General features: G+C 47.1%; 1 pseudogene; it reads right to left on the reverse strand.

Moving 5' to 3' along the window:
• Nucleotides 1-894: 894 nt before the first annotated feature.
• LOC109175487 lies at nt 895-1,843 on the reverse strand (annotated as a pseudogene).
• Between the last annotated feature and the right edge of the window lie 12,674 nt (nt 1,844-14,517).

Consider the following 14,517-nt stretch of genomic DNA (forward strand, 5'->3'; position numbering starts at 1 on the left):
AACCCCTACCCGGCCACCGTTCAGACCAGGCCAGGGTGTGCAATTTCTTACCGCTTGCACTAAACGTTGAGGCCTGGTCTATCTCAAAAGATGCCTGCAAAGGCGAAACCAAAGAAGCCTATAGACCAGTCAAGTGCCTCGGAGGCCAAAGAAGCAACCTGCAGAAGATAGGAACATGATAGAACAAAAAACATCCTGCTCCCTTGTCCCTAGCTATTTCCAATTAATTTACATAAGGTGAGTGTATAAGGTATTAACAGCCGACGCGAACAAACAGCAACCCCCCATATAAGACCCGTCCCCCCGGAGTCCAGAAGGAACTCGGCTACTATTGGCCAGCAGCAAGCCTGACCATGTCAACGGATTTGATTAGTCCTGCCTGGTGCACCGTTCAGCCCAGACTAGGGTGCCATGTTGTACCGCCAACACCTTACGTTGAGGCTCAGTCCCGACCAGCAGAACCTCATCGCCTCCAAGTCCCGTCCCCCCGGGGCCCGGAAGGGACTCGGCTACTATTGGCCAGCAGCAAGCCTGACCAGGTCAACGGATTTGATTAGTCCTGCCTGTGCACCGTTCAGCCCAGACTAGGGTGCCATGTTGTACCGCCAACACCTTACGTTGAGACTCGGTCTCGACAAGCAAGACTTCATAGCCTCCAAGAATACCTCACACACTCTCTGTTTTTACTCACCTCAACTCTTTCTTTTCCTTTCTGTATTCCCTCATTTTACCACTCTTTCTTTCTCACATCCTCTTTTCCCCTCATTTCTTTCATTCCTCATTTCTCTTTTTCTCTTTTTCTTTTTCATTTCTTTCTTTCTTTTTTTCCTAATAAAATTTTCTTTTCTCTTTTTATTACAAAAAGTGATATAATTCATGAAAGCAAACCGTAGCTCAAGGCGGGTCGTAATCATCAAAAACCACCGATGGGATATCATCATGAACCAGCAACGCACGCACTCTCGGTGGTAAATCTGACAAATTACTGAAAATAAAATCCCCGTCCTTGTCCCCAACCCAATCTGCCAATGCAGCCACTGGGAGATTACCCTGCGGCAAGCACTGAAGAACAGAAACAGATGCACAGGAACAAAGAAACCGGAGCGTGACACATCAGAGTCAAAGACCCATGGACTAGGTGTAGTGGGGTCTACATAACCCTTAAGCTCAGGCAAAACAGACTCTAGGACCATGGATCTAAAACCCTCGGCCAAACACCATTCAAGAGAGCGGTGCATAACCTGGAAAAAGTCCCGAAACCCGTCGTCTGCCGAAATGGCCAGCCGTAGCAGAGACCCCCCCCGATTACGTACCAAGGCAGCAGCCCCACCCAACGCCTCAGAATATGAGAAATTGAGCTTTATGGAACCATCGGGAGGGGGATCCCATCTAACAGCGCGAACCACGCGCCGCGGTACAGTGGAATCTATGTAGGACAGAATGACCGGCCAATTAGGGGAAGGATGTGTTTCTGCGGCCATCGCCTAAAGAGACATTCTGCCACCCCTTTGGCAACGCCATACACCACTCGAGGTACACTCGGCGACCCTCTGCCATGCAGGCATGTGTTCCTGTGCTTCCATAACTCCCATAAGATAAGATAAGGCAACCTGCAGATAACAAAAGCAACAAGACGGTTATGCGAAACCACTCGCTTCCACCCAGTCAAGAGCGTCCGTAGACCCCGATGACTGAACCGCAAGCCGAGTGACCCCATAAAAAATCCCCATACAGCCCTAGCAGTGTCCCCCGCATAAAAGATGTGATCAATAGTTTCCCTAACAGGGGTTATTGCAGCACCAGCATCTGGAGACAATAAGGTGCCCAAATCTAGCCATGGCATCATCAGTGGGCAGGCGACCCCTTAACACACGCCAAGCAAGAAATGACACCTTAAAGGGTAAATGCTTATGCCAACATGCCACTCAAAAGAGGATCCGAGTGCACCGTTCAGGTCTCAATAAAGATTTTGCAGAGGAAAAAGAAAACAAACCGTCCGTAAGCACCCGCCAAATAGGGATGTCAGCTACTCTTGACCAAGCCGGGACATGTCAGCCTCCAATCCAGGCGGCAGAAGATCATCATACGGCGAAAGATCCAACTCCCCGTTCTGGATGAAGTCAGACAGCAGATCACCAGAGTATTCTACCCCGGTAAGGGGTAAAGGCGCCCTAGTGTGCCGAGGCCGGACCAGTTATCCCACCAGAGATTAACATCCCCGTGAGTTAGCGCCAACCTAAGGCTGCCTCTACCTCATTCCTAACGCTGAGCATTCGCTCCAGGTGTGTGAATCGAACTTTGCACTAGTTTCGCCACCGGGTGAACTCGACTGCAGTACTAGCAGTCATGAAACTCCCCCAAAGTGAATACACCCTGCGGAAATTCCACCAGAGCTTTGCACTAGATGCCCGCACCATCAAGTCAAGATCAAGGAATCCCACTCCACCCTCTTTTTTAGTAGGAGAGCGTTTTCCATGAGGCCCAATTGTAGCGTGCACCTCCCGACTGCCTCCAAAAGAAGGCGGCGAAACACCGCTCCAGGTCCCGAATAACTTGCTTAGGAGGAGCACAAGCTGCAAAAAGATGTAAAGGAATAGCCTGCAAAACAGAAGTAATTAAAATTGCTTTCCCCCCCTTAGATAGCAGCCCCGCTGCCACCCAAGGCATTTGGCCTTTACCTTGTCCACCACAGATGAAAAATAAACACACTTCTTCCTCCCCACATAAATAGGGCACCCAAGATAGGTGAAAGGGAAGGATCTATGAATGCATCTAGTGATGTCCCTAATCCTACGAATTACCCGATCGAGGTGTCAGGATGCATATAAAAAGCACTCTTAGGAAGCTGACCATTTGGCCAGAAATCCCCTCATAATCTTTTAAAGCACGAATAACTTTGCATATTGCCCCCTGTCTCCCAGTACTAAAAATAATACATCATCAGCGTAAGCTAAGTGATGAATATGAGGTACCAGGAGCTGAGAGAATCTAGGGACAGCCTCGTCCTGATGGACTCGAGCTAGGAATGTAGAGAGGACCTCTGCCAGCAATTATGAAAAGACTAGGGAGAGTGGGTCTCCTTGCCTCAATCCACGGGACGAGGTAAAGAAACCCTCTTTGACCCCATTGACAATGACAGAGTACCACACATTAGAACAGCGCGATAAAACCAAGTCAATCCAAACTTCAGAGAATCCCATTTTACGCATCACAGAGACAAGGAAAAACCAGGATACCCGTCATAGGCCTTAGCCATGTCTAGCTTCAGCACTACATCCTGGTTTCCTAACGCAATACCATGGCACATCTCAGAAGCAAGTAGGATATTATCAGTGATTGACCGCCCCGAGACGAAACCACTTTGATGAGGAGACAGCAATCTCGAAGAACAGAAGCCAACCCTGACTACCATTAACTTAGTGACAATTTTACTACTAAAATTGCACAAGCTAATTGGCCTATAGTCAGCAAATGTCTCCGGGCTTGCTTTTTGGGGCAATACACAATAGAGGTGTGAGTAATAGACCTGGTGAACTCCCTGCCAAGGAAGTAACTCCTGACCATATTAACCACATCCCCCTTAATAATTTCCCAACAGGATTTATAGAACGCCCCAGAAAACCCGTCAGGGCCTGCGGCACTAACGGAATTCATGGCAAACACAACATTTTTAACCTCATCCTCCTCAGGGGTAGCAATAAGCATAGGATTCTCATCATCAGTAACCAGACGCGGTACACAGTCCAGTTTAGACAAATCAAAGTTACCTGCTTCCGCAGTGAACAAACCTTCAAAAAAGGAGACAGCATTTGTGCTATCCCCTGTCTATCCTCAATCCATTGTCCTGTATCATCTTTTACCTTATGAATATAGAGTTTCCTTCTGCGCTCTTTTACCATTGAGTGAAAGAACTTAGAGTTCCTGTCACCCTCCTGAACGGCCACCATGTGAGCCTTCTGTTGCCAATACTCTTCTTCGATGGATATCTGTCTTTGCAAAAGAGCAACGCTCTCCTTATAGTCAATGAGTGCCCTATCATCATCTGGATCTGTTGCAACACCTCTTCCAGCGCCTGCACCTTATCTTCCAATTCCTGCAACTTAGAAAAAATGTTACCAAAGGTTTCCCTACTCCAAGGAGCAAGGGCCTTCTTTAACCTGGACAGCTTAGTAGCCAAGACATACATTGGAGCACCCTCAACAGGCACTTCCCAACTTTCTCTAACCACACGCTGAAAATCCTCATGTTTAGTCCACACATTAAGAAAGCTAAAGTGTTTTGAATAGGTTGAGCAGTTATAACTTCAAGAAGTAACAAGTAACGGACAGTGGTCAGACGTGGTCCTAGACAAATGCATAACGGATGTCTTGAATACCGATTCCCACACCGGAAGTGTAAAGAAATCGATCCAGGCGCATCCAAATGGCAGCGTCCTTACGCCTCCCATTCCACCAAGTGTAAGGGGAGCCGTAGGCAGACGACTCAATCAGATCACACGCACTGACACACTCTCGAAAATCAGTAGTCTTCCTATGAGAATAAGGAAGACCCCCTTTTTTCTCGTCCACATTTAACAAACAGTTAAAATCCCCCACCACAGGACCAGGGAACGCCGGCAGGATCCTATTTGAGACTGCGAGTAACTCATCCCATAAAGGAACCCTTAGGCGTCCCTAGTCTTAGCATACACAAATGAAAGCCAGAAAGCAGAAGGAATAGTAGCATGACCACAAGAGACAGATACCGATTGATCAGAATCAGATTCAAAATTCAAAGCAAGGTCCGAGTTCCAAAAGAGCCATAACTTGTCATTAACCCCTGCATAAGCAAAGTCAAAGCCAAGCCGTAGTCTAAAGCCATCCAACCTATCATTACTACAAAACGGTTCAAGGAGGCATAAAATAAAAGGCTTATGTTTTCTGAGCAGCAGATGCAGTCTCTGAAACGAGCCCTGCGAGGCAATACCCCGCACGTTCCAAATAAGGAACTGCATCATCAAAAGGATGGGGACTGAGTAGAGCTAGGCTGCCTAAGGCCGCACTACTCCGCTCCCGCTGTACTTGAGACGTAGTAAACTTGCCACCGAAGGGCGCACGAATGACCCTCGGAGGCGAGGCATGACCTACCGGCTCCCTATTACGCCCCACAGACTCAAAGGTAGCAACTCTACCGGCGACGGAGGAATCACTATCGTCATCATCAGACGCCTCGCGTAGAACCCAGCAACGTTGGAGCGCTCCGACGCTGACCGAGTCCTCCGTGGGCGCCTAACCGGCTGGGCACCTGGAGACACGGTGGGAATGGTGTTCTGGGTTGTGTTTAAATTACACAATCCAGTCCCCCCAACCCCGTACTGGCGTCAACAGGCCCTCAGAGTCAGGAGCAATCAAAGGAGTAGAACAAACCTGATCAATAGAATTAGCAGTTCCTGGAGTAGATAGAATATTAGAAGAACCTCCCCCATTATTCGGGGATTGATTATCTACCTGTGATGGAAGCTTGGGCTAGGCCCTGACCAGACGGTAAAGGAGACTGTGTATTCAGCCCATCTAAAGAATGAAGACCCTCATGAGATCTAGTATCTACCTGTGATGAATCCTGGGCAATGCCCTGAGCAGATAAAGGCCCATGTTTATTTGAGACTGTGTGTTCAGCCCCTCAAGTGACTGATTTATATGGTCCTCTTGCGATTGAGCATTAGGGTCCTGAGGAACCTCACCATGACCGAGAATCGAGGCCAAGTGGTCATCTAAAGCAGTATCAAAATCCTGGGCGGTAGCCCCATGGGCCAACTCAGGTTCCTGATCATTTTGATTATGGACTCATGAGCCTGTTCTGTAACCTGTCCATCCTGTAAAAGGTTAAAAGCATTACTAGTAAAGATATGGGTTGGAGCCGGAGGTTGGGAACGTGACAAGCCCAGCTCAGGTACAACACCTGAAGTTCCAGCATATCCCCACCTTGGGAGTGAGAAAGTCACATGATCCCGTCCTCGATCAATAACCGGTTCCTTGCCCTTATCTTGTCTCCGTCTTTTAGATGTATTTCTCCTTTGGCGTTGATTCCATCCTGCATTTTCCTGAGTTGCATGTTCTGAGTGCCGAGGGCCGACCAACCCCACCTCCTACCCCCTGATTGCCTCCACCAGAAGGCGGGCCGCACGAGGGCAGAGGGTGGTATTAGTGGGGCCACCACCGCCTCCACCACCGTCTGGTGGTGGTGGGTCTGGTGGTTGGCCTGGTGGTGGACCTCGTGGTGGTTGGCCAATGACCACCAGCTGGGCCAACAGGCCTAACTCCAGAACGACACGACGGGGCCAAATGCCCTTGTTTCCTGCAATTTAAACAATAAGGAGGAAACTTTCTCATATTCAATAGTTTGCCAAAATCCATCATCCTCCTTGCCCAGGTTTCTTTACTACCCATCCTGATAAACATTCTAGTCCTAAGTGGATGAAGGGAGGTCCACCTCTACCTTAACCTTCGCCACATTAGCCTAGAAAATTTGGCTGTTGCAGCATCAACATGTAAAAAACGCCCAATTGGCTAACAATTTGTTTCAAACAAGGAATTGAAAAACAATTAGCTTTTAAATTAGGCAACAAAACCCACACTGGGGCCAGAGAAGTTTCAAACCGAGTATCAAAGTCTGCAGTCCACCGAAACAGGCGCATGGATAATTACCATTAAAAGAAATTTGACCTTGACCAAAATGTCTACACAATCATCAGGATTTGAAAACGCCAAAAAACACATGTCTAGGGTCCATCAAACCAATTTCAACAGTCCCACGCAGCACAAAAGTTTTGCCAAAATAAGATCGTATTTCAGACAAAAGTGGTTTTCCATGTGAAAATTTACCAACTAGCATAATATTTCAATTTTATTCATTTGTTGGATTTCATTATCCTCAAAAGTGATGCACGGTTCCCCGCGATGCATTTCTACCACTTTCTCAGAAATAATAGGCACAGGGATAGGACTAGAAATTGAAACATTGTGGCCACCCGGATTCGAAGCGGTAAACAATTGAGCAAAGGATCGAGATTGTGTACCTGAAACTTGGACATTTGTCCGTGAAGCTTGACCACCTTGATTCAAACGTGCCGTAGCAACAACACTAGAGTTTCTCACTTGTCCTCTAGAACCATCATTAAGCACCTGATGTGCCATATTAGTTTGTCTATTTGTGGCAGCCATAGCTACACCACGTGTAACCATAGGAACAGCATCACCACTCACATTTCCCATAGAATTAACAGTAGAATTGTTAACAAGATTATTAGCCAAACTGGGCACGGCATTACCATTATTGTCACGTTGGCACTAACAGTAGGGACATTGGAAACATTAAAGTTTGACTCATGCAAAGTATTTAAATTACCCACATTAGGGATATCTCCACCCATTAAATTCGATGAACTAGGCAGAGTAGTAACATTAGTTATATTTAATGAACTGAAGTTAGGCACAATTGTGGATGGGCATTTAATGCAGCATAATCATTACCTCCATCAATAGTGTCCCTTGTATTAGAGACATTGCCACCTAAAATCGAGCTAGATATAGCATTGACCATGGCCATTGGCCGTGGCATTTGCATTGCCCACTATAGTGGCATTATTATTAAGATTATAACAGAAGCATAATTTCTTATGCCTTGCAAATTTGAATCACCAATAGCAGAAATAGACATAGTATTCCCAATAGCATTATTAAAATTAGGTGCTGAGCTGCTAGCTAATAATGTCGGACCACATATATTAGCATAATTCGTGCCAGTAGGCCTAACACTAGCTACATCATGATTTAAAGTAGTGCCACTAATTAAATTCGAACCTCCAATGGTAGATATAGGCAAAGTATTAGCAGTAGTGTTATTCAAAGAATTTAAGCCATGCATTAATATTGGACTTGCAAGGCTAGTAGAAACACCCAGGTTATGGTCTAAATTAACACCCAGATTATGGCCTAAATTAACATTATCATTAACACCCAGATTATGGTCTAATAAATTCGAAACATTACCCTCAGAAGAAGCCATATTATTTAAGCTCAACAAATCCGAACCAGTAGTGTTTCGATTATTCACACATGCATGTAAATTAGACCCAATAAATGTATTACCTGGCCCCACACCAAAGACAGGCGGTTGTTGTCTCGAATTTGAGACTGAAATATTTGCATGTGATGTCTCTGGGATCAGGCATGCATCGACATCAGCCATGGCAGTTTGCTGTGAGGACACGTATGACGCTATCCCACTTGAGACGCCACCCCCTGATCAATTGGGTTTAACCTTGTCTGGTTTTGTCGATTTACATGTTGAGTCGATGACGTAGCAGCATTGGTAGCGAGAGGGGTTTGCGGTGTGGGACCCTGAGCAGAAGCGAAGACAAAGGGGGGGGGGGGTTATTGTCGCCGCTGTGAGAACGGGAGGGGGTGTGATGGTCGGAGCTACAGTTTGTAATTGGCGTTCGCCAATTTGACGGGAAAGAAGATGTCTCGTCTATTCACCGATGTCCAAGACTGCGGCTGGAGAATTGCGATCGGCCTGGGAGGAGCATGGTCGCCGGTGACTAGGTGAAGGATTTCTGGCGTCGGAGTAAGACCCGCTCGGCGTAAGTCCTCTAAAAAATGGGCGACAATTTCCGCTACCGAATCAGGAGGTTCTAGGGCGGATCTTCCATCCCCTTGACCGCCTCAAAGAGGCGAAGAGAGAAGCCGGCTCAGACCACTTAATGGGGGCTGCCGGCCTATGTTGAAAAATCGGAAATTTACGAAAGAGATGTCGCACAAATTCTCGCAAATCGCCAGAGCTCTGAGGAGAGAGAAAGCTGCGGTGCGGGTTTAGGGTTTTTTGGGTTGGGGTTTGGGTTTGGGGTTTAGGTTTAGGGTTTTCTATTTTTTTTTTTTTTCTAGGTTTAGGGTTTTTTTTTTTTTTTTTTTTTTTTTTTTTTTTTTAGGGTTTAGGGTTTAGGTTTGGTGGTCTACTTGGGTTTAGGGTTTAGGTCTAGGGTCTAGGTCTAGGGTCTAGGGTCTAGGGTCTAGGTTTAAGGTTTGGGTTTAGGGTTTAGGGTTTAGGTTTAGGGTTTAGGTTGGGTTTGGGTTAGGGCTTGGGGCTTGGGGCTTGGGGCTTGGGGCTTGGGCTTGGGGCTTGGGGTTGGGGTTGGGGTTGGGGTTGGGGTTGGGGTTTGGGTTGGGGTTTGGGTTTAGGGTTTGGGTTTGGGGTTTGGGGTTTGGGTTTGGGTTTGGGGTTTTTTTTTTTTTTTTTTTTTTTTTTTTTTTTTTTTTTTTTTGTAAGCAAAGATAACTTTATTAATAAGCAAAAAGGCATAAAGCCAATACAAGGTCCAGGAGAGTTAGACCCTACATGGCCTAAACCCCCAAAAAAAACAAGTAAATAAAATTACAAGCAAAGGCCCTCGGGCTATAACATGCGTGGCCCCAAGTCCTATGCTAGTCATATAGCTAACACTAGACCATATGCTAGGATAAAATACTAATAAAAGCTACTAAGTAAAAGGTAGACTGCACAGTTGCTCGAAAGTCAGCGCCACAGCCCACCATATAACCGTGTAGGTGGATGACAGGAACAACCACCTTGCTTGTTACGCGCCACAGCACCTCCCTGCCAGTTGCATCATAGCGCCCAGCACTATGATGCAATTCGACCGGCTGCAACCACAACCGCAACATCTCATGGGGTGCTAATTGACTGCCCTGTTAAAAGCAACAATACACATGCTCCCGGCTAAATATAAAGTTTGTTTTTTTTTAACATACAGAAATATCGGCACACAGGCCTAAGTCAAAGATAACATGACTAATACAGAACGGATCACAGGCCTAAACTTCGACACACAGGCCAATGCAATATAAACAAGGCAGCCAATAGCATCAACCCCCGATCAGAACCAGCAACGAACCAGAACCAACCCTAACGGATTAGCTACTATGGGCCAGCAGCAAGCCTGGAACCGCCAACGGATTTGGAAAACCCCTACCGGCCACCGTTCAGGACCAGGCCAGGGTGCAATTTCTTACCGCTTGCACTAACGTTGAGGCCTGGTCTATCTCAAAAGATGCCTGCAAAGGCGAAACCAAAAGAAGCCTATAGACCAGTCAAGTGCCTCGGAGGCCAAAGAAGCAACCTGCAGAAGATAGGAACATGATAGAACAAAAAACATCCTGCTCCCTTGTCCCTAGCTATTTCCAATTAATTTTACATAAGGTGAGTGTATAAGGTATTAACAGGCCGACGCGAACAAACAGCAACCCCCCCATATAAGACCCGTCCCCCCCGGAGTCCAGAAGGAACTCGGCTACTATTGGCCAGCAGCAAGCCTGACCATGTCAACGGATTTGATTAGTCCTGCCTGGTGCACCGTTCAGCCCAGACTAGGGTGCCATGTTGTACCGCCAACACCTTACGTTGAGGCTCAGTCCCGAACCAGCAGAACCTCATCGCCTCCAAGTCCCGTCCCCCCGGGGCCCGGAAGGGACTCGGCTACTATTGGCCAGCAGCAAGCCTGACCAGGTCAACGGATTTGATTAGTCCTGCCTGGTGCACCGTTCAGCCCAGACTAGGGTGCCATGTTGTACCGCCAACACCTTACGTTGAGACTCGGTCTCGACAAGCAAGACTTCATAGCCTCCAAGAATACCTCACACACTCTCTGTTTTTACTCACCTCAACTCTTTCTTTTCCTTTCTGTATTCCCTCATTTTACCACTCTTTCTTTCTCACATCCTCTTTTCCCCTCATTTCTTTCATTCCTCATTTCTCTTTTTTCTCTTTTTCTTTTCATTTCTTTCTTTCTTTTTTTTTCCTAATAAAATTTTCTTTTCTCTTTTTTCATTACAAAAAGTGATATAATTCATGAAAGCAAACCGTAGCTCAAGCGGTCGTAATCATCAAAAACCACCGATGGGATATCATCATGAACCAGCAACGCACGCACTCTCGGTGGTAAATCTGACAAATTACTGAAAATAAAATCCCCGTCCTTGTCCCCAACCCAATCTGCCAATGCAGCCACTGGGAGATTACCCTGCGGCAAGCACTGAAGAACAGAAACAGATGCACAGGAACAAAGAAACCGGAGCCGTGACACATCAGAGTCAAAGACCCATGGACTAGGTGTAGTGGGGTCTACATAACCCTTAAGCTCAGGCAAAACAGACTCTAGGACCATGGATCTAAAACCCTCGGCCAAACACCATTCAAGAGAGCGGTGCATAACCTGGAAAAAGTCCCGAAACCCGTCGTCTGCCGAAATGGCCAGGCCGTAGCAGAGACGCCCCCCCGATTACGTACCAAGGCAGCAGCCCCACCCAACGCCTCAGAATATGAGAAATTGAGCTTTATGGAACCATCGGGAGGGGGATCCCATCTAACAGCGAACCACGCGCCGCGGTACAGTGGAATCTATGTAGGACAGAATGACCGGCCAATTAGGGGGAAGGATGTGTTTCTGCGGCCATCGCCTAAAGAGACATTCTGCCACCCCTTTGGCAACGCCATACACCACTCGAGGTACACTCGGCGACCCTCTGCCATGCAGGCATGTGTTCCTGTGCTTCCATAACTCCCATAAGATAAGATAAGGCAACCTGCAGATAACAAAAGCAACAAGACGGTTATGCGAAACCACTCGCTTCCACCCAGTCAAGAGCGTCCGTAGACCCCGATGACTGAACCGCAAGCCGAGTGACCCCATAAAAAATCCCCATACAGCCCTAGCAGTGTCCCCCGCATAAAAGATGTGATCAATAGTTTCCCTAACAGGGTTATTGCAGCACCAGCATCTGGAGACAAATAAGGTGCCCAAATCTAGCCCATGGCATCATCAGTGGGCAGGCGACCCTTAACACACGCCAAGCAAGAAATGACACCTTTAAAGGGTAAATGCTTATGCCAACATGCACTCAAAAGAGGATCCGAGTGCACCGGTTCAGGTCTCAATAAAGATTTTGCAGAGGAAAAAGAAAACAAACCGTCCGTAGCCACCCGCCAAATAGGGATGTCAGCTACTCTTTGACCAAGCCGGGACATGTCAGCCTCCAATCCAGGCGGCAGAAGATCATCATACGGCGAAAGATCCAACTCCCCGTTCTGGATGAAGTCAGACAGCAGATCACCAGAGTATTCTACCCCCGGGAAGGGGTAAAGGCGCCCTAGTGTGCCGAGGCCGGACCAGTTATCCCACCAGAGATTAACATCCCCGTGAGTTAGGCGCCAACCTAAGGCTGCCTCTACCTCATTCCTAACGCTGAGCATTCGCTTCCAGGTGTGTGAATCGGAACTTTGCACTAGTTTCGCCACCGGGAACTCGACTGCAGTACTTAGCAGTCATGAAACTCCCCCAAAGTGAATACACCCTGCGGAAATTCCACCAGAGCTTTGCACTAGATGCCCGCACCATCAAGTCAAGATCAAGGAATCCCACTCCACCCTCTTTTTTAGGTAGGGAGAGCGTTCCATGAGGCCCAATTGTAGCGTGCACCTCCCGACTGCCTCCAAAAGAAGGCGGCGAAACACCGCTCCAGGTCCCGAATAACTTGCTTAGGAGGAGCACAAGCTGCAAAAAGATGTAAAGGAATAGCCTGCAAAACAGAAGTAATTAAAATTGCTTTCCCCCCCTTAGATAGCAGCCGCCGCTGCCACCCAAGGCATTTGGCCTTTACCTTGTCCACCACAGATGAAAAATAAACACACTTCTTCCTCCCCACATAAATAGGGCACCCAAGATAGGTGAAAGGGAAGGATCTATGAATGCATCTAGTGATGTCCCTAATCCTACGAATTACCCGATCCGAGTGTCAGGATGCATATAAAAAGCACTCTTAGGGAAGCTGACCATTTGGCCAGAAATCCCCTCATAATCTTTTAAAGCACGAATAACTTTGCATATTGCCCCCTGTCTCCCAGTACTAAAAATAATAACATCATCAGCGTAAGCTAAGTGATGAATATGAGGGGTACCAGGAGGCTGAGAGAATCTAGGGACAGCCTCGTCCTGATGGACTCGAGCTAGGAATGTAGAGAGGACCTCTGCAGCAATTATGAAAAGACTAGGGGAGAGTGGGTCTCCTTGCCTCAATCCACGGGACGAGGTAAAGAAACCCTCTTTGACCCCATTGACAATGACAGAGTACCACACATTAGAAACAGCGCGATAAACCAAGTCAATCCAAACTTCAGAGAATCCCATTTTACGCATCACAGAGCAAGGAAAAACCAGGATACCCGGTCATAGGCCTTAGCCATGTCTAGCTTCAGCACTACATCCTGGTTTCCTAACGCAATACCATGGCACATCTCAGAAGCAAGTAGGATATTATCAGTGATTGACCGCCCCGAGACGAAACCACTTTGATGAGGAGACAGCAATCTCGGAAGAACAGAAGCCAACCTGACTACCATTAACTTAGTGACAATTTTACTACTAAAATTGCACAAGCTAATTGGCCTATAGTCAGCAAATGTCTCCGGGCTTGCTTTTTTGGGCAATAGCACAATAGAGGTGTGAGTAATAGACCTGGTGAACTCCCTGCCAAGGAAGTAACTCCTGACCATATTAACCACATCCCCCTTAATAATTTCCAACAGGATTTATAGAACGCCCCAGAAAACCCGTCAGGGCTGCGGCACTAACGGAATTCATGGCAAACACAACATTTTTAACCTCATCCTCCTCAGGGGTAGAAATAAGCATAGGATTCTCATCATCAGTAACCAGACGCGGTACCACCAGTCCAGTTTAGACAAATCAAAGTTACCTGCTTCCGCAGTGAACAAACCTTCAAAAAAGGAGACAGCATTTTGTGCTATCCCCTGTCTATCCTCAATCCATTGTCCTGTATCATCTTTTACCTTATGAATATAGAGTTTCCTTCTGCGCTCTTTTACCATTGAGTGAAAGAACTTAGAGTTCCTGTCACCCTCCTGAACGGCCACCATGTGAGCCTTCTGTTGCCAATACTCTTCTTCGATGGATATCTGTCTTTGCAAAAGAGCAACGCTCTCCTTATAGTCAATGAGTGCCCTATCATCATCTGGATTCTGTTGCAACACCTCTTCCAGCGCCTGCACCTTATCTTCCAATTCCTGCAACTTAGAAAAAATGTTACCAAAGGTTTCCCTACTCCAAGGAGCAAGGGCCTTCTTTAACCTGGACAGCTTAGTAGCCAAGACATACATTGGAGCACCCTCAACAGGCACTTCCCAACTTTCTCTAACCACCACGCTGAAAATCCTCATGTTTAGTCCACACATTAAGAAAGCTAAAGTGTTTTTGGAATAGGTTGAGCAGTTATAACTTCAGAAGTAACAAGTAACGGACAGTGGTCAGACGTGGTCCTAGACAAATGCATAACGGATGTCTTGAATACCGATTCCCACACCGAAGTGTAAAGAAATCGATCCAGGCGGCATCCAAATGGCAGCGTCCTTACGCCTCCCATTCCACCAAGTGTAAGGGGAGCCATAGGCAGACGACTCAATCAGATCACA

The sequence above is a fragment of the Ipomoea nil genome, unplaced genomic scaffold (assembly GCF_001879475.1).
Source record: "Ipomoea nil cultivar Tokyo-kokei standard unplaced genomic scaffold, Asagao_1.1 scaffold0688, whole genome shotgun sequence".
NCBI lineage: Eukaryota > Viridiplantae > Streptophyta > Magnoliopsida > Solanales > Convolvulaceae > Ipomoea > Ipomoea nil.